The sequence below is a fragment of the Vanessa tameamea genome, chromosome 26, assembly GCF_037043105.1.
Source record: "Vanessa tameamea isolate UH-Manoa-2023 chromosome 26, ilVanTame1 primary haplotype, whole genome shotgun sequence".
NCBI classification, from domain to species: domain Eukaryota; kingdom Metazoa; phylum Arthropoda; class Insecta; order Lepidoptera; family Nymphalidae; genus Vanessa; species Vanessa tameamea.
The window spans coordinates 6,909,883-6,930,374 of NC_087334.1; the positions used below are offsets into that span (position 1 = coordinate 6,909,883).

General features: G+C 32.7%; 1 protein-coding gene across 1 annotated transcript in view; it reads left to right on the forward strand.

Moving 5' to 3' along the window:
• The first annotated feature begins 26 nt into the window (after positions 1–26).
• Positions 27–20,492, forward strand: part of LOC113392840 (inositol 1,4,5-trisphosphate receptor) — a 68,285-nt gene continuing 47,819 nt past the window's right edge. The window contains exon 1 of the mRNA XM_064219188.1: positions 27–211. The gene's annotated coding sequence lies outside the window, so the exon portion shown is untranslated. The remainder of the gene's footprint in view (positions 212–20,492) is intronic.

A 20,492-nucleotide genomic window follows, 5' to 3' on the forward strand; every position in this document is an offset into this window, starting at 1 on the left:
TTTTAGGGTAAAATTATTTGACACATGGTATCCCTACGCAGTGGCGCGCCTTTCAGCGAGAGGGAAGCGTGTCGTATGATTTTAGTGTCATGCGAGTCAAAGTTTACATGTTTTTCTCGAATTGTCATTGTTAATCCCATTAATTATCATATGCGGACTTTATTGTGATTATGTGTTATCATCTCATGTGTGCTCGAGGTGTGTGATAAGGGTAAGTTAATCGTTTATTCATTTACTCCTGTCAAACGGCGATTCTGAACTGTATTGCATTGAAATTGTATTCTTATTAGAATAATGTTTCAATGTTAAATATCACGAAGACCTCTGTTTTCTTAGACTGTTGCTGGGCTGGCGTATATCAGGTGTGATCAGAAAGTTTTTCTGGTTTTTATGAATGTCATTGGTACGCGATCCAAAGTAAATGTTTCTGTTATTTATTTAGGAAAGACCGGTTTGTAGATTTAACTTCACTTTTAGAATCCTATTAGAATCTTACATCAATAAACAGACTGTACCTGATATAAGATCAGTTATATTTATTAAAACTGAATAAATTAAAATCCTTATTCCATAGCACATAAGCATTTAATTGTTTAAAGCTAAATACTTGTTCAATGGATGTATTCAGTGAATATCTATAGATGATTTTATTTTAATAGCCAACAAAGAAACCTTAATTTGAGGTTAGGTCACATACCTACCCCCACTTAAAATATTCTGCATGATTAAGAAAAAACTAAATTGGCTGTTTTTATACCACCACAAGCAAGCATATTTATTTAATGTTAAATTATATAATAAACAATTATACATTTTTATATTTAGCAATATAATTATAACTTATTAAATTGCAAGACATTAAATTTGATATATCCACATTGTAAGGTAATTTGATAAAAATAGGCGTATATGAAATTGTGGAGGTAGACTAATAATGAAATGATAAAGAATAATAATTATGATCGGACATGATTTTTATCCAAAAGATAAAATTTATAGTTCGAGAATTAAAAACTTTAATATCTAGATTTTATTTACTAGTAATTTGCTAAATTAAAATAATATATTGGATAAATGTATTTTAAAATATTTCTGCAGTAATTTATTTATGAAGTTATTTCTGCAGTAATTTATATGCGCCGACTATACTGAGAAGCCATACTGACAAAATGTTTTCTTAAACTATTTATTTAAAATGCCATACCTTATTAAATAGCTATAATTATAAGTAAGACCTTTACTTTAGATATTTTGTTGAACCATTTTTTGTTTTAAACTTTTTTGTGAACTCGCTAATTACTGTCGAGTGTATGGTCCCTGGTGAATTTGAAAGAGCTCAAAAGGAGAATTAAAAGCTGAGTAACGCTATGTTTACGTCTTCGTTTAGAATACATTTTTGCCATTAAATATTGCGTTAATATATGCCAATAATAAGTATTTTGGAAATAAATTGTTTTATGTGTACAGTAGTCGCTAAGCTAAATATGATATATTTAGTAGTCAAGACTCAAAGTTTATTTGCAAAGAAATTCCTTTATATAGGTATTTATTTATTCATAAACAGTTGTTGCATACTATATAGTTTATTCTGTGTATGCTAATTATAATTCTCTGACAACAAGTACAGGTTCAATTTCCGAATAACATAATATAGTATATATACTTCTAACTTAACCAAATCATTCTTGGTTTGATACTGTGATTTTAACTTATTTAAAATATGTATATAATGTTATTCCTCTACATGAGTTATTCATCCAAATCAAAATTTATACGATTATTATAAATGCGAAAGGAACTCTGTCTGTTACTCTTTCGAGTACAAACTACTGAACCGAATTTTATTAATGTAGTATGAAGCAAGATTGAAACCCAAGGCACATACTATATATATATATATATATATACACATAAGCTATGTTTTAATACCTAAGACCTGACGGATAACCCCCTAAAACGCGAACAAAGCTGCGGGCGACAACTAGAAGTTACATATATATGACAGTTGTCATTGTAATGGTTTTTTTTTTTTTACATTTAATAAATAAAACCATTACACAACACTATAGAATATGCACAAACATTTACATAGTCCGGTGTATACATATTTAAATAGATATTAATTGCTAGAATAAATATGTTTTTGAGATTAATCGTGTATAGTGTTCGACGAAAATAATATTATTTCATAATTAACGTTATCAAATACGATGTAATTAATATAAATGGTCATATATCAGAGTTAAACAAAACATTTCAATCATTTCGCCTCGAGTTAATTGTGCTAACTCGCGTGAGTGCACTGTGCTCACGATAATTAATTGTTACGAAGCATACTTGTAATGTTTGTAAGCTCATAACAGCGGCGCAGTGTTGACCGGGTGTAATATGAAAATTGAAAAGTTTATAAAACAAATGTCTAAATTTAGTTCTTGATTTGTTGAACCGCTGAAAGTGTTCGTTTTTGTTTTTTCGCTGAGCTCAAACTGAGAAATGATGAAATAGCTTCATTTATGATGAAATATACAAAACAATTTGAAGTCTGAAGAAATAACTAGAGTTCGTTTTTTTTTTAAATTAAAAATGATATATTGATAAACAAAAGTCGAAGCAATTTATTCGCCTATAGACATTGTACAACGTACGGAACACGTCTTATTTTACATGCGCTCATACAAATACAATCTTTAAAACTAGTGGTCCAACTGGTCCAAAGTTTACAGTACACTTTTAACATTAATATTTAATTTATATATATGTGTGTATATATTTTGATAAGGATTAATACTGTAATAAACAACAACAGCTATATCTATTCCCATTTTTTCAAACATAAAAGCGATTACTATGACTTATCTTTAAAATACTAAGTATATGTTAACTTTTATGAGAAATATATGATCCTATAAACATTTTCGTGTATTTTATAGTATCGTCGGCGTTCGCATAGAAAGCGGCGGGACAGCTTTAACGCCAGCTATGATATAATGAAGCTTTATCTCAAATAATATAGTCATATATTATATGTATAACCTAAAGCCTTCCTGAAACTGTGAACTACCATAATGTAATAGTTGCATATCAATCGGTTTAGCAATTTCGGGAACAATAAACTTCTAAAGACTTCATTGTCTCTGGTGTACTGACCTTGAAAATGTTAACAAATTCGGAAAAAACATTTTTTACAATTTCCTCTTTATAATATAATAATAATGATAGAACGGAGTCGAGAGAAACAGGAAGATATTTGATAATTTTGTTGTAATAATGCTTATTACACAATAAATAATTAGGAAAAACATTTTAGTATATTATATTTCGTATAAGGAAAATTGAGTTTATAGTAATAAAAAATAACGATAAGCATAGGCTTATCAACATACAATACGAATATATGAACCTCAGAGCATTCATTTTATTGGTCTTATATACGGCCATAATCAGAAACCCAGGAAATTCAAACAACACAAAGGGAAGTTTAGACGTATTGATTATTGATTTCTAGGCAGGATATATAAAAATGTAATCTTTACTGACATACTCTGTAAATAAAATGATAGAAAATGGTAACTTTTTTTTTATGATATCGGTAGGGGAGAACGAGCATTTAAATGGGAAATTAAAGGAACAAATTTAGAACAACTCTTTCTGGTATAATTATGTTTAAAGGATTGTTATAAAACTACTACATATATATATACTAGTTAGCTTGTTAATTATCGTTTAATAATAAACGATGTATAAGGGCCAGTCGCTTGTTGTAAGAGAATAATTAATTCTTAGTAGGTATTGTCTCGTTCATGCGACATCGCGGTGACCTTGTCAATAATTTTCTCTAACGTTTGATAAACTACTTGAAATGCTTTATATGAATATATCGTAGATACTTTTGTTTGTGTGTCAAATATATACATTTGAAATTATTATTAATATTATCAAGAGTTTACCTAAATTGAAAAAGCGTTCCATGTTCGATAAATATTACTTAGTGTTTACCCTTACGTTATAAAGCTCAGAAAAGTCCATACCGCTGTTTTCCTTGAAATCTCGTGTATTTATTTATTTTGACCGCTAATATGACAATTGAAAATAGCGTAAGTTTCATTTTCGATACCAAGACTAGAAAAAGATGATTTAAGGTTTTTACGTTTATTGTAATAAATACTGTACTTGAAAAAATTGTTTCGTATAAAAGTTGTAAACCATGGAAGATAGACATTATTTATTCAATAAAATATTCGTATACAACTGGTTGTGTCTGAGAAAAATGAAACGATGAAATTGCGAACCCTAGTTTTTTTCATACTCTCTCAAGACAGGTGTTGTTGGAGGCTTCCCCTGCACCCTCCTCGGGTACATGCATATATATCTCCTATAAGATATAAAGACAAAAAGACAAGATGACCCAGTGGTTAGAGCATGTGAATCTTAACCGAAAGTTTCAAACGCCAAATTTAGAAAACCAAAACACAAACCTCGTGAAGAAACCTACGTGTGTCACATGTTTAACCACTATGTAACAACTCTCATCGGAGCAGCCTGTTGGAGTAAGCTCCAAGCCTTCTCCTCATATAAGAAAGGAAGTGCTACAGTCTCTAAAAAATTCCAATGAACATCATTGGAACTTTTAGAGACTGTTCCTTTTTTACTTGTCTCTGTATGTTACGACATATAGAATAAATGTTTAAATGATTTTATAATGCGTTATGAGTGTCATTATAAATTTAAAATAACGGTCCGTAGTAACCATATTAGAGTATATGTCAATTTGTTTATTTATTTATGGATCTAAATGTATTAAACGATCCAAATCAGAATAGAGACGACTCGTCGTGACGTCGTAGTTGTAAACGTTATATAATTTGGTACTCTTGAGAACGAATGAGCGAGTGTAATGCTTCTATATTGAATAAAGAATAATAAATATAAAATAATGATACAGGTACACCTGATGATAAATGGCCACTACCTTGGCGGTCCTTAGATCGCCAACGCTGTTTGTGGCGCCAACCTTGAGAACTAAGATGTTACTAATGTAGTACTAAGATGTAACTCAACAATACGAAACATTGCTGCTTGCTGGTAGAGATTGCGATGAGCGAGCGGTACCTACCCACAGGTGGGTTTGCACAACATCATACCACCAAGTGAATTGTTTGGATGTAACTTGTTTAAATTTGTCCGGCATTTTACCCACTAACAGGCCAAGTTAAATAGAAATTCGCAAGTAGTCATGTAGCTCGCTCGAAATTTAACCTCAACTTGAAAAGTTTTAAAATTTATTCAAACTACCGCACCACAACGGTTCGAAGGATATTTGTGCATTTGGCAGAATTTCACGACGTTTTCCTTCCAAACACGATATTATTTATAAACATATATGTGAAAACTGAGTGGTTTTTATTGAGATTTAAACCAGCCTTTATTGAAAATCAACGTGCTATACTAATCAATCTCGGCTCGGTACCTATTATATTCTTTTCTCAACAACATTAACAGCCTTTAAATATCCCACTGCTGGGCTAAGGGCTCTCCCTTTGAGGAGAACATTTGGAGTATATTCCACAACGCTGCTCCTATGCGGGTTGGTGGATACACATGTGTCAGAATTTCGTTGAAATTAAACTCATGCAGGTTCCCTCAGTATGATTTTCTTCACCGCCGAGCACGAGATGAATTATAAACACTAATTAAGCACAGGAAAATTCAGTGATGCTTGCCTAAGTTCGAACCCGCAATCATCGGTTAAGATGCACGCGTTCTAACCACTGGGCCATCTCGGCTCATTCTATTCTCGCTCGGATCCAAATGTTATATTCTAGTTGAACAAAATTTATAAAGTATACTATTTTCTGGTCGCGACATCACCCGCGTATGTTATTGGCGTTCAGGTGTTAAGAAACCCGATGTCTTTTTCTGTATCACTTCATTCATCAAATGAGCTGTTCAAGCGTAACACCAATAACAATCCGTGTAATATATTAATTATAAGTTGTCGCCCGCCGCTTCGCTTGCATTTTAGAGGTTGGAGTTTAAGCTTGACTCATAGTCTCATAAAAAATTTATAGGTTTAGTGGTTTGGCCGTATAAGTCGCATTTATAATATTAGTATAGATACATTTCTTCTATATTTTTAAACTTGGAACGTTTGCAACAAATTGCCATGAAACGACGAAGACGCCTTATTGTAGTTATTGTACATACGTCTATTGTGATACCGACCAGGTGTATTTCTTTTATGAACGAGAGTACAATATGCGAGTCTATACATTGTCATATTTATCTCATAGTTATACTTTATATACGAACCTTCAGACCAAAGGTCGGCGATTAATTTCAAGTGAGGTCCGAGTAATAGCAGAGTTCTAATCGAAAAGGCCAAAGTATTATGAGAATGTTGTCCACTGATTACCGAACCCAGCTTAAGGATTTGCATTTATTATTGTAACGGTCTTTAATTTCCAGGTTAACTGAGTACATATATAGGATATTATTTACTAATTCGATTGCTAAAGCTTCTAACATATTAGCTCTCCTGTGCCTTCAGTGCCGTGTTCGGCTGAGATTCAAAGTAACAAAATGAATGTCTCCTTGCACCTCACATAGGCTTTACGCAAAATTTCCTGGCTCCTATGATACTCCGGCAGACCGTCATATTAAGGAGACAATAGCTAAAATGATGAGAATTCTAATAAAGAAAAATATCATTTTTAATTTTAATACGTTCACGAAACCATGAAATTCACGCGTCTCTAAATTAAATATTTTTACACGCGTTGCACCTTCTGATATAAGTTTTATTTATATTGGTTTAGTAGTTATTTTTCAGTAAGGCGTACAATAATAACGTCTAATTGATTAGTGTAGATATATTGATGTTATGATAGTAATAGAAATTTCGTAGAAAAATCAACTTTAAATTTTGAATGAATATTTCGTTTTATCTTGTACATATCGAACGAGTATTCCGTCCCGACTTCGTATGGGTAAAATCCATACTTCCAACTTCCACTTCCTCGCCTGACATTGAAATTTCCAAAAATACTACATTTTTCAGTCATTAGACAATACCCAATATAAACCGCTATGTCCCCGCGTTTTAAATCTGTAATATTTTCGAAATTATTCATTTAAATTACATGCTGTAAAGGTGCATGCTGATTTATATGAAATGAGCAATGTATTTAACGTACTTAATTGGATAAGGATTAATGCTGTATTGCTGAAAAAAAAAATGGACATATACCATCGCGGATTTTTTTGGAAACCTTTAAGATTTATAATACTGTAGTACGTTATTTTGACCTATCTCGTAGAGTTTATCCAGCGTGTGTAATGTAAGCGCGAAAAATGTGTTCATTTACGACATCACATTAGGAACCTCTAAAATTATCAGTGCTTCTCTACTATATTATGCATGTATCATACATATAAAATTTCCCCTTGAATCACTCTATCTATTAAAAAAAAAACATTTTAAATGAATGCCATAGTCTTAGTTACGGCATAGAATAAATAGAATGAGAGCCAGTGATCGGCAGACTTACGGTATAGTAGCAAGCTCCATATTATTGCCAGATATACTGCTTCACCTGCTGATGGTGAAATGGAGGTTCACTACTCCCGTCGAGGGTTTCTTTGAGCGTACCATGGACTCGAAAAGCATAAAAATTGACGTATCCTTATCCGTATCCTTTTAGGATGCAACAAAGTTGTTTTTTTATATCAGGGTGTCAAGGCGATATTTTAAATACAAGCGATACTATTATAGTGATGAATAAGTATACTGTTATTGTATTGATAAAATAAACACATTGTAACGTATAACTATTGTTTAAATATTGTATTAGATATATTAATTTATTTAAATGTAGATTGCAATACCGTATCCAGCTTATTATATAGAGAAATATATTCAACTATGTCGTTCATAGGACAATAAGAAAAACTGCTTGAAGGTATCATATTAGTGACACTAGTTTGCGCAGGTAATATTAGTGCACAAACATAGATGGATTCTATCCCTAATGCACATTATCCGGTGGGGCGGAATGTTGACACGGCCGTAAAGAGACCGCGGATAAACGTAAGGCAATGACCAATGGCCTTACGTTTATCCGCACTTTCCGAAGCATGGAAGTGTAACACTACCAAATTCACCGGCCTGCTGCTGCAACGAGCGGGGAGGCTCACCTGATGGAAAATGACTACCACCTCCCATGGACGTCTGCAACACCGGGGGGCTTGCAGAGCGTTGCCGGCCTTTAAGGAAGGAGTACGCTCTTTTCTTGAAGGTTCCCAAGTCGTATAGACGTTAATTTATTTATTTCAGGAAAACAACAGCATATTATAAAAAAATATAAACATAAAATACAGTATACAGAGAATAGAGCCAATTACTGTTTTCCATTGAATTATGCAAACTTAATATTAGTTAATAGAAGTAGCAACACAGAGTTTTGATAGATAACATGTAAAAGTATGTGTTTAGATGTATACAAGTTTTGTGTGAGTCTGAATGGTTAAATTGAATTTTGAGCCATAAGAATGTATTTTTTATATGACTTAATCGACCGATGAAATAAGTCGATTTGTGAATATTTTTTATTATATAGTGAGAAATCGCGCGGCAATGTAGAGTTTGCAGCGTAACGTGTGTTGGATAAAGGTACGCGAAACAGATTAGAATGTGCATTACGGGTTCGCTTGTTAGGTACATTAAGAAGTACCCGCGAGCGCAACTCAGGCGAGTCAAGCTCACCAGAGACTAAATCATATAAAAATATCATATCAAATGTTTCACGTCGATCTGTCAAGCTGGACATGCGATAAAGATGACAAGCATCTCTGTAGTTTGTCTTACTGTAAGTTTTAAAGTTAAGATGTTTAATAAACTTCTTTTTTATAACGTCAATTCTATCAATATTTATTTATGTATTTATCGTATTGTGGGTTCCAAACACAACTAGCATACTCTAATATGCTTCTAACATAAAAGAAATAGGCAGTTTTTAGACAATTAATATCGCGAAAAGGTTTGCAAGTTCTAATTATAAAGCCTAGTAGTTTATAGGTCTTATTAATTATATAATCAATGTGATGATTGAGTAATAGTTTCGAGTCTAATAGAACACCTAGATCACGAATCAGGTTAGTTTTCTTTAAAGGAACGCCACCCATTGTGTAATTAAAATTACATGTCTTATAGGCACGAAGGAATTCTTTATTTCATACAATAATTCATAAAAACTATGAACTGACTCCTCACACGACTTATCAATGAACAATGCATTCCAATCAACACAAGACAGATACTCCCTAATTTGAATATAATCTGCTTTATGAAATTTGTATTTTATATTTTTTAAGGGGCGATGATGCGATATTAATATATCAGAACAATCAATTTCTAGCGCTGGATGATACTTATCTTCGATTAATAAGGGATCGCACGAAAGATACACTTTTGGTGTAGTATTCGTAATAATAAGCTCCAATATATGATTGGAACTATTGCAATGCTCATTGACTTGTCTAAGTCCAAGGAACTCGATGGTGTTCATAAAATGAATTATAGCAGCTTGGCTTTGTGTTGTACCCTTTTTTAAACACACGGGTCCTCGTTGTGTCCATTCGAGATTGGGAATATTGAAATCCCCCAAAAAAAATACATAATCATTGGGATGAGATCGTATAATATTAGATAGTGAATCTATAGCCAGTGTGAGACGGTGAGAATGAGGGAGTCACCCCGTATGTACGTTAAATCAAAATGAATTGCGTGACACTGAGTATTAGCGAAAACTCGTGCCTTTACCGATATCCAAACAATTTCAATGCCCTCCCCAACAAATTCATTCCTAGCTTCGGCTTGAAAAACATTTTTAGCACATATCATTACACCGCCATCTGTACCTTTAACCGAAGTATACTTATTCCGATCACACCTTAAAACATCATATCTATTATCACATATTACATCAGGTGAGAAACTATCGTTAAGCCTGGTTTCAGTAATAAAGATGAAATCGAAATCATGGCTAAGAATATTCTTATGTAAGTCATTCAATTTAGTGCGAAGACCACGGACGTTCTGATAATAACAGTTTATCGATGGTTTCATGATGGTTGGCTAGAAATTAAAGCATTATTAAGACCTTCATTAAAGAGGAGCAAAAGAATTGCAAAGCTTAATGTTCTAATACAGTCAAAAGTCAAAATAACCAATATTAAAGATGTATGTTTGATGGTGTTTGAGTGTTTAGTAAAAAGGTCGTGTGTGTCGCTTTTTAGTGTTAAAATGTGTTTTATTACAAACAAAATGTAAAAAAATAATACATTGCGGAAAAGTGTAAAAAGGTAAAATATTTGATAATACATACAATTTTTTAATTATTAAATCATTTTTATAAGGTCCCTTTCTGAGTTTATTGCGATGACCTGTGTTTTTTCGTGTTTTCGAACAAAAATTAAGCAGTTTTTTGTCCACACAAATTTGTATGCTTTTTTGGATGCAAGTGATTTACATTTCTGAAGTAACATCTTGTTTTGTGGTGTAAGATGATCTTTTACGAAAACTTTGTTTGGGTTCCCAGCAATGTTTATGTCTTTCGTCGTAATACCACGCGTTTTCTTTAAGCCGGTGAGAATACTAAATCTAATGAGTCTATTTTTAAGTTTAGCGACTATTACTTTTGGTTTGCCATTAATACTTCTTTTGGATTGGAAACTTATATTTAGAAATATATTAATATTCATTCGATTTAAGTGGTTTTATTTAATACCAAACCTTGCAATGCCTATGATAATATTATAATAAACTTATCCAATCAAAAGGCACTCGCACTATATGTATAATTATATATACTATATATATAATTAGCTCCTAGAACAATGAAGCAATCATATTATTATACTAGGTAGGTTGTTTATATTGTTTTTATTTTTATATACTCAAGACCCAAATATATGCAAGTAATATGTGTTTTTATATAATAATATACTTATTAAATAATATTCCACAATTAAAAAGTGTTGGATTTTGTTTATGAATTATATTTTTTTTCCTTATGATTCCCATTTGTAGATTTACTGGCCACCGTGCCTTCTGTTTATTTATTCTTTACGAGCCGTTAGCAGCAGACATAATATCAAACGGCAAAACGTAAGTGTTCATTAAATATTTCGACAAACGGAAGATTCGTTTGTGATCATTCTGTAGTGTTATATTATTTTGCGTCTTTTCATATAATCGTCATTGCGCAATGGAAAGGAAGAATCACTGAAGCGCCAAAATTACACTTTTAGGAAATGAGTTTTACTGACTTGACTTTAAACCTAATTTCCCATAAGTATAAATTTGGCGCTTTAGTCTTTCTTCCTTTGCACTGACGATATACAATTTTCAATTTAAGTAAATGTGCATAGAACTGGTACCTAATATTTACAACATAACAGTTTTTTTTTTAAACTACCTGATGAGGTAATATACATGTTTTTGTAGTCATTGTATTTCCTTTAATCAATAGTATAAAATATCGCTGATTTCGTCGGTCTGTTCCGCAAACTTTAGCTACAATTTCGATATTGATGCAGTTCCCTATTACATGAATAAAATAATCTAGAAAGGGGTATAGTAGAAGATTAACAGTAGAATACTGGCTTAGCATTCAATCTTCAAAATATTTTCATTCAAATAACTTTATAATATCTCTCGCACAAATTTGTGATTAAAAAAGACAAGGCATACGTCTTATGTTGGTATTGTTATATATACTTTCTATTGACCAACGTGTTCTGCTTTATATTGTTTGCTGTTGATAATGTCCTCCTGCCTGATTTCGGCCTCAGCGGCCATTCTCAAGCCAACGGCGATAACCGGAACGACAGTCGCAGGATATTTACCCTTTCTGGACATTCTGAAGCTATAACATATTACTGCAACTACTCCGGATTTGAAACCAAAATCTCGGGACCTGCGGCATAGTCTGGATGGTAACCACCTAAATAAGACATTAATTTTGATATACCCCTTCGTTAACCACCTTATATACAATCATAAAAATTTGATTAATTGTAATTTGTTTTTATGTTTACACTAACTACAATATTAGTACTTTAATCCGCTTAATAAATGAGATCTTCAACATTTCATCTGTTTGTAAATCATCAATGGAAGGTGATTATCAAAATGAAATAGGTAGAGTTGTCGAATGTGTTTATTAAACACTTTTTAAAACTAGACGTTTTCATTGCGATGCGTAATTGAAATAGCACAAAGTGTGCGCCGTGTTTACATGCACTTGTAACAAACTACAATGACACAAAAACATAAAAGACGCGAAAAGTAAAATAAACAGAGCTAAAAAAAAGCAAGGCTGTTCCAACAATCATTCATTTCAGGCAAATTTCCATGTGGATCATGAAATTCTGAGGTGGGAGCTTCAGTTCACGGTTGGCTACCCAATGGGAAAAATGTGAACAGTGTGTGACATTATATATTGTGATAATATTTACGGAGACAAGCGAATTTGATCCTTAAGTCAATAAAGAGTGCTCTAAAAATAAACCTCACAGTAACCTCATAGTGTTAAATAGATGGATATATTATATATGCTTTTAAAATATTAATAAGTCGTTTTATATACAAATTATGCGTTCTTAAGTGACGAAACATGATCCAAGTCTAACGGTTGCTCTTCAGAATGAGAAATATTTTCACTAAAACTGTCTCATCGAGTATATAAGAAGCTGAACTTTCCAAAATTCTCGTACCATGTCTTTCTTTTAATTTTTAAATAAACAAGCTACCTAACTTATCAATACACACGTACTTATATACTCCACTCTTTTATAATTTATGGTATTATAAATAACCTTGTTTAATAAATGGGCTATCCAACGTAGAAATATTTTTTAATCCACACTATTAGATCCGGAATTAAACAAACTCAAATTCTCTATTCAAATACAACCAACTGATATATTACCTAGATCAAAATCTAATTAATGATCTTCAATACGGGTTTCGACCAAAACGGTCCACTGATCTTTTAATGTACCTACTTAACACATCTCTGGGGTGAAGCTGTCGACAACATATAAAAGCAGTAAGATAAATAATACAAAACTGAATGTGCGTCTCGGGACGTCCGACAGACTGCCTTCCGCTGCCGTATGCGTAAGAGAAAGGGAAGCCAGGCAGACTGGCGCCGTAACGCGTTACGTAACGAAGAGGTTTAACCTCCTATAAGAAGTTATCACTTCATAAAAAAAAAACATTTTATTTCTAATAGAAGCCAATTTAATGTCAACATCATATTCTATGTTTAATATAATCCATAACAATGTTTGGTAACATAATGTACACACATACATAAACAGTCACATACATTAACAGCCTGTAAATTTCCCACTGCTGGGCTAAGGCCTCCTCTCCCTTTGAGGAGAAGGTTTGAAGCATATTCCACCACGCTCCTCCAACGCGGGTTAGTTTATACACATAGGCAGAATTTTGTTGAAATTAAACACATGCAGGTTTCCTCACGATGCATCGTAATGTGTTTACGATGTTTTCCTTCACCGCACGAGCACGAGATGAATTATAAACACTAATTAAGCACATTCATTGTGGCTTGCCTGGATTTGAACTCGTAAATATCGGTTAAGATGCACGTATTCTAACCAGGCAATCTGGGCTCAAAACGTACCCGCGGACTAAAACTCTGAAATCTAAAACAGCATCCAACGCAGCAGAAAGGCGAATATTTTTCAAGTGCAAAAACTCACACATTGAATTTAATCACTTATTCATATATTAAATATAAGAAAAAATTGACCATTTGGTCTGATTATTTAATAAAGAAAATATATTAAATAAAATTTACTAAAAATATATAGAAAAACTACAATAATTTTAATTTATATTACAATTGACTCGGTCAAAGGAAAGTGAAGTCATTTAGATTTTCCTTTCAAAATTATAAATAAATGCATCGTCAACCTTTGTAAATAAAATTAGCAAAGGGAACAAATAGGTCAGTGGGCTTTAAAAGGTACACGGTCCAAAGGACTATTCTATATGTGTCGGGCCCACCTTGCCTGATTAGACTTATACGCATCCACTTCACATATCGATTGGCCTGTATCTAACGAGCGGGAAAAAGTTAGTGTCAGATAATACCTGTCATCTAATGGCCGGTTTGCTGGCTGACAAATAATATATAGAAACTCTGTGGTCTGAAACTCCATAGTAATAATTTATTTGTCGCGTTTTTTTTTTTTTAAGTAAAATTATCATACAATGTCTTGTACATAAGTATGTTTAGTTTTCATTTGTGAATTCCGACGGTGTGTATTATGTAGTTAGGTCATATTTGATTTATCAAAATTATAAATTACGGAATTTTAAAATAAATAATTCTATATTATTTATTTTTTATAAGTAATGTTGGTCTCAAATTAATGTAAAGTTAGTTAAACTTTGTTAATAAACTATATTGTAACGTCCAATTTATTCATCAAATTGAGAGATACTAATAAGCGAGCAAACTCAATTAGCTATCGTATAATCACCGTAAACGCCGCAATCTAGGTTTACAGCTTTATTTTTATTTATATTTCATTCGTATTATATGTTAAATATTTGATAAATATCCATACGCGATTACTAACTTTAATAATAAAATTATCATAAGAAACAATTACACCATTTAAATATATTATAGTCTTATGATTTAAAATTGAGGATCAAAATTGCTCGATATGAAGTATTAAGAGTATAATTTCAGATGGTTATAAGTAAAAATCGAAAATTATGTTACTGTGCGTGTTTCCTTGCGTTGGTGCTCAGTTACTATCTCATAGACATCCGCCGAGTGTGTTATAAGCTATTGTTGCATTTGTTCTACTTCGTATGCGATATGCTCAAACTTCTGATGAAGTTAGTTGAGCTGTACTGAGAGGATGGAGCAATCTTGAGCGTTGGTAAGTTTTAGTGAGTCTGTCCTTTGTTGAAGTTCTGAATTCAAAAAGTTAAAAAAAATATTTACTCCTATTATAGAATTGTTATATATTTGTAGGATTCTTTACAAATCTATATACTCACCAAGTACTGCAAAAAATTACAAAGTATTTTCTACGTAAATATTGCTGTGCTTTTCATTTTGAAGACCGGGCAGCGGACGTATACCATCTTACTTCCCTTGGTTGGCGGCGCATTGACGGTGGTTACAATAGTAGATATTTTTATCTAAGTAAATATATATTTAACGTTTGTTTTTACCATTTGGCATAGGGTAGGCTTGTTATAAATATTTGAGCAGTTGACTAGTCCCCTGAGAGAGGCGGCTTTTGCCGAAATCGTTCAGGTGAATCATTAATACTTTGGAAGCATTTATAATTTATGAGAAGTATTTTAAATGTTGACCTTGAATAGTGAGTAAAACTTCATACTGATGTTTCAATAATACACTTACTCTTGCCCTTCAAACGCAGGGCACTAAAAATTTATTTGAGATTATCTCTGGGATTTGGAAATTGGAATTGTATTGGTACTCCCCCGTGCAACGAAAGGTACACAAAGCCTGCTTCTGAAATATTTCCGGTCGTGTCGGATTTGCTATCGGATTATGAGAGTGAAGTCATGTATAATGCACTTGTATTTGCACACACATATAATTGTGCACTATATTTTCCACGCTGATGCTTAATCTCCATTGAGTGTCATGGTCGAAATCGGTTAAGAGGACACCATCATCTTTACCATGCGATATTAAATTCGCTATATTAATTCTTAAACACGCAAAGTTTTTATTGTAACTTTATTTTTATGTTTAGAGGTTTATAATTGTTATGTTTGTATTAAGCCTTAAGCCGTATCTTTTGTCTAAGTTTGTGCTTGTTTAAGTTTTTATTATTAATTTAAGAGTGTATTATTTTTTATTGTAATTCAATAGTGCTGTAAATACCTGTAGTGGTGTATCACACTGCATTGGTCCGTGTACTTTTGATTGCATTGTTTTTGTGAATATGCCGATGGTGTTTCGAATAAATAAATAAAAAGTTTATTCGCTAAAATCACATACACACGCATACCACGTATACATTTAGGAATAGAAAAGTTTAATTTAGACAAAATTTGCATTAAATTACATGCATTATAGGAATGAGGTCAGCTTTTAGCTACTATTCAGTTCATCCATGCACAAATACTGACATTTAAATGTAAGTAGATTCAAATATTTGCAATAGTAATTCTTTATAACTTGTCCAATATAAAAATTAACTATGCGTTTGAAAAATTAACTAATCTAAGAGTGATTGAAGAGGCAGGTCTATATGTATAATAAATGCACAATATAGTAGAGAAACACTGATAATTTGGCATGTTTTATTGTGATGTCGTAAATAAACACATTTTTGTGTGCTTACATTGCAAACGCGGGCTGAACCCTATGAGATAGATCAAAATAATGTACTAAAGTATTATACACCTTATAAAGGTCTTCAAAAAAAGTCCGGGATCCTATATGTCTATCTCTTGTCCCCTCTCCCCCCGGACCACTGCCAAGTGTAGACGTGTATACCGTGTGTTTTTGATTTTTATTTTAATATATGTTTATTGAAAAATTTTTCAAAAATTCCATTAAAATATTAGGAGCACATAATTGCGCAGGAGTTCATACAAATTGTTAACGGTTGCGCAGGAGTACTTTCAGCCTGAGAAGAAGCCATCCTCGTCAACTAGCCCCTCCTCCTTGATCCGCCCAAGAAGTGGTGAGTGTTAATCAGACCCGCCCAGTGACCAATCATCAACACTGTGGGCGGTTGCGCCTGGTGCTTGGACCTTCCCTCCATATTGTTAACGCAAGCTACTATCATAGTCCTCTGTGGTCCTGGTACTTAGTGAGTGCCTAACGTCAACGTTGCATAAGTAAACTATTAAAATGTTACGAACTCCTGAGAAGTCTAGTTCCGAGTCTAATTTACGTCAGATCGAAGTTAACGAAGAATTTACACCGAATACTAGTTTCGTAAACACCCGTATAAAGCGTAAGCGCTCGGAAGAGATTCTTTTTGAATTTTCTGAGTTTAAGAACGACATTAAGGATATGTTATCTTCTTGGATGTGCGAACAGAATAGAGAAAGGGCGCAACTCACGGCTTCCTTAAAAACTATCGAAGATTCACTGTCGTTTTTGTCCGCCCAATACGAAGATATGAGAAAAGCAATGGAAGCTTTGGAACGCGAAAAACAGAAGGATAAAGAATACATACAAATCTTAGAAAACCAAATTGAAAGCTTACAAAAATCGCAACGTAAATGCTCATTAGAGATTAAAAATGTTCCCAAGTTAAACGGTGAAACAAAAACCTCGCTTATGGACATGCTTACCAAATTATCGAATACCCTGAATATTAAACTCGAAACAAACGACATCAAAGATATCTATAGATCGTCCAACAAAGGAGATAAAAAACCTATAATTCTGGAACTGTGTTCATATATACAGAAAACGAATATAATGAAAGCCGCTAAAAAGTACAACAATCAAAACAAAACTAATAAACTAAATGCACAACACTTGGGGTTATCGAGCCATAATACACCGGTTTTTCTATCAGATCATCTAACCCAAAAAGGTAATAGATTGTTTTTCTTAGCCAGAGAATTCAGCAGAACAAACAACTACACATTTTGCTGGACCGCCATTGGTGATGTGTTAGTGAGGAAGGATGAAAACTCTCCAATTATAAAAATTATAAGTGAATCACAAATTAAGAGTATGTATGAATCTAACAAATGACTAGTTACTCTAGAAAATTACTTACTTCCTTCTATATACTTTACCGTTCTTTCCTACTTCAAAATAATTGTATGTTTAACTATACATTTAATATTACAAATAATACTCATATACACTAACTCGTATCACTATGCACACCATATATACAACTACTCAAGTTGTTCACACACTCATACTACACTGCTACGCACCTATTTCGTATTAATAAGTTTATTATGTGAAAGTTATTTGGTTTTTGTTAGATTTCTTGTGTTACTTTCCTTATATTATACGTGCTATATTCATTTAACTGTAACCTTAAATTCTCAAATCTTTTATCACGGTTATTTATTGTTTGACAATACAACCTTATATAATAATGGATAACACGCTGCAAACAAGTACAGATATAGACAATTTTCAAATTGCCCAGGCTTTAACGTGTAACCCTAACGAATGTTATTCCCATATTATTCAAACTAATCATCTCACTATCCTGACACAAAATATAAGGAGTATTTATAAAAATTTTGACACTTTTCAAGTAACACTAAAATCATTGAAAATAGAATGTGATATACTTGTTATGACAGAGTGTCATTTATCGAATGATAAACCCATACCTACTCTAAATAGCAATTATAACTCATATTTTACGAAAAATATTTTAAATCGCTGTGACGGAGTAATCATGTATGTAAATAAGAATCTTAATTGTAACGTATCGGAACCTTGTATAAAAAATTCTTCTTGTTTAGTGCTAACGCTTCCGGACACGGTGATAATAGGTATATATCGTACACCTTCTATAAGAAATACGGATGACTTTATTTTTTCACTTCAAGCTTTACTTCAGCGATTTGATAATTTCAAGAACATTATTCTAACTGGCGATATCAATATAGACATTAAACATGATAGTATAGACCCAAGCTGCCCTAATTATTTAAATACACTCGCATTTCATGGAATTTTACCAGCTCATAGGTTACCTACTCGCGACAAAATGTGTTATGATCATATGATGCTCAAAACTACTATATCTGCAAAGTCAATTGTACTTAATAACGCTCCTACTGATCATTCAACGGTCCTTTTAAATCTTACATACAAGTATAACCGAGTTTTATTTAAAACAAAAGTTATTACTGATTATGTTTCAGCTTTTAATGATATAAAAAACAACCTTGTGGATATATTGACTATTGAGGACCCGACAATCGCTACCGAAACGTTGATGAATAGTATAAAGGTAGCATTTAATAGTAACAAAAAAACAATTACGATACCTAACAGAAAACGTCACTTACAGCCTTGGATTACCCCTGGTGTTTTACGTTGCCTTAGGAATCGTGATAAACTCCATTTAAAACTTAAAAGGAATCCTGATAATCAGATATTAAAAATAACTTACACTCGGTACAGAAATTTTTGTCATAAACTCGTAAGAAAACTAAAAACTAGCTATGAAAAAAATAAACTAGATAGCGCTCAAAATTCTAAAACACTTTGGAAAGCTATTAAATCAATATGTTATATTAGTAAAAATAAAACTGAAAATACACATAAACTCATTAATCTTTCGACGTCCCCTGTACAATCTGCTAACCTTATCAATGAACATTTTTCTAATATGGGTAGGAATTTGGCTGAAAAAGTTAAAGATTCACCCCCCTCATCATCTCACAGTAATTTGTCAGAAACCTTCACCCATATAAACTCCTTTGTTCTCCTCCATACCGACCCTACTGAAGTAGATATGATTATAAATAGTCTTTCAAGTGACTCTGCTCCTGGTTGGGACAATATTCCTACGTCATTTATTAAAATGGCCAGGCACACTCTTGTACCAATATTGTGTCACATCTATAATCTTTGCTTCACAAACGGTTGCTTTCCCAAACCTTTTAAACAGGCTATTGTAACACCAATATATAAGGGTGGGGATGGGGACGATGTCGATAACTACAGGCCGATCTCTGTAATTTCCGTACTAGCTAAAATTTTTGAAAAACTCATTAACAATCGCTTAAAACAATATCTCACTAATAATAATCTGTTGTCTTCAAACCAATATGGCTTTAGAAATAGCATTTCCACTGAAGACGCAGTTCTAGCATTAACGAATGAAATAAGCAATCAATTGGATTCTGGTAACAAATGCGCTGGAGTGTTCCTTGACTTGGCTAAAGCTTTCGACACCGTGTCCATTCCCATCCTTCTTGAAAAGTTATATAATTTTGGTATAAGAGGATTGCCCCACGCACTACTCTCGGATTACTTAACCGACCGTCAGCAACTACTAAAGTTGAATGAGTATGTGAGCCAACCCTCAAGTGTCAGTTATGGTGTCCCACAGGGAAGCGTATTAGGACCTACCCTGTTCCTAATTTATGTAAACGATCTCTGTAATTATAACGTTGAAAACTGCAAAATTTACACGTATGCTGATGATACAGCCCTCATCTTTAATGCTAAATCTTGGGACGAGTTACATTCTATAGCTGAGTCGGGAATTCATCGAATTTCTTGCTGGTTAAGGTCTAATCTGTTAACATTAAATATAAATAAAACTAAATATGTAACCTTTTCCATCCGCAAAACTACACAACCTGACTCCCACTTTAATCTAAAAGTTCATAACTGTAATTATCCTGATTTAAACACTTGCTTTTGTGATAACATATCGAAAACAGATAAGATAAA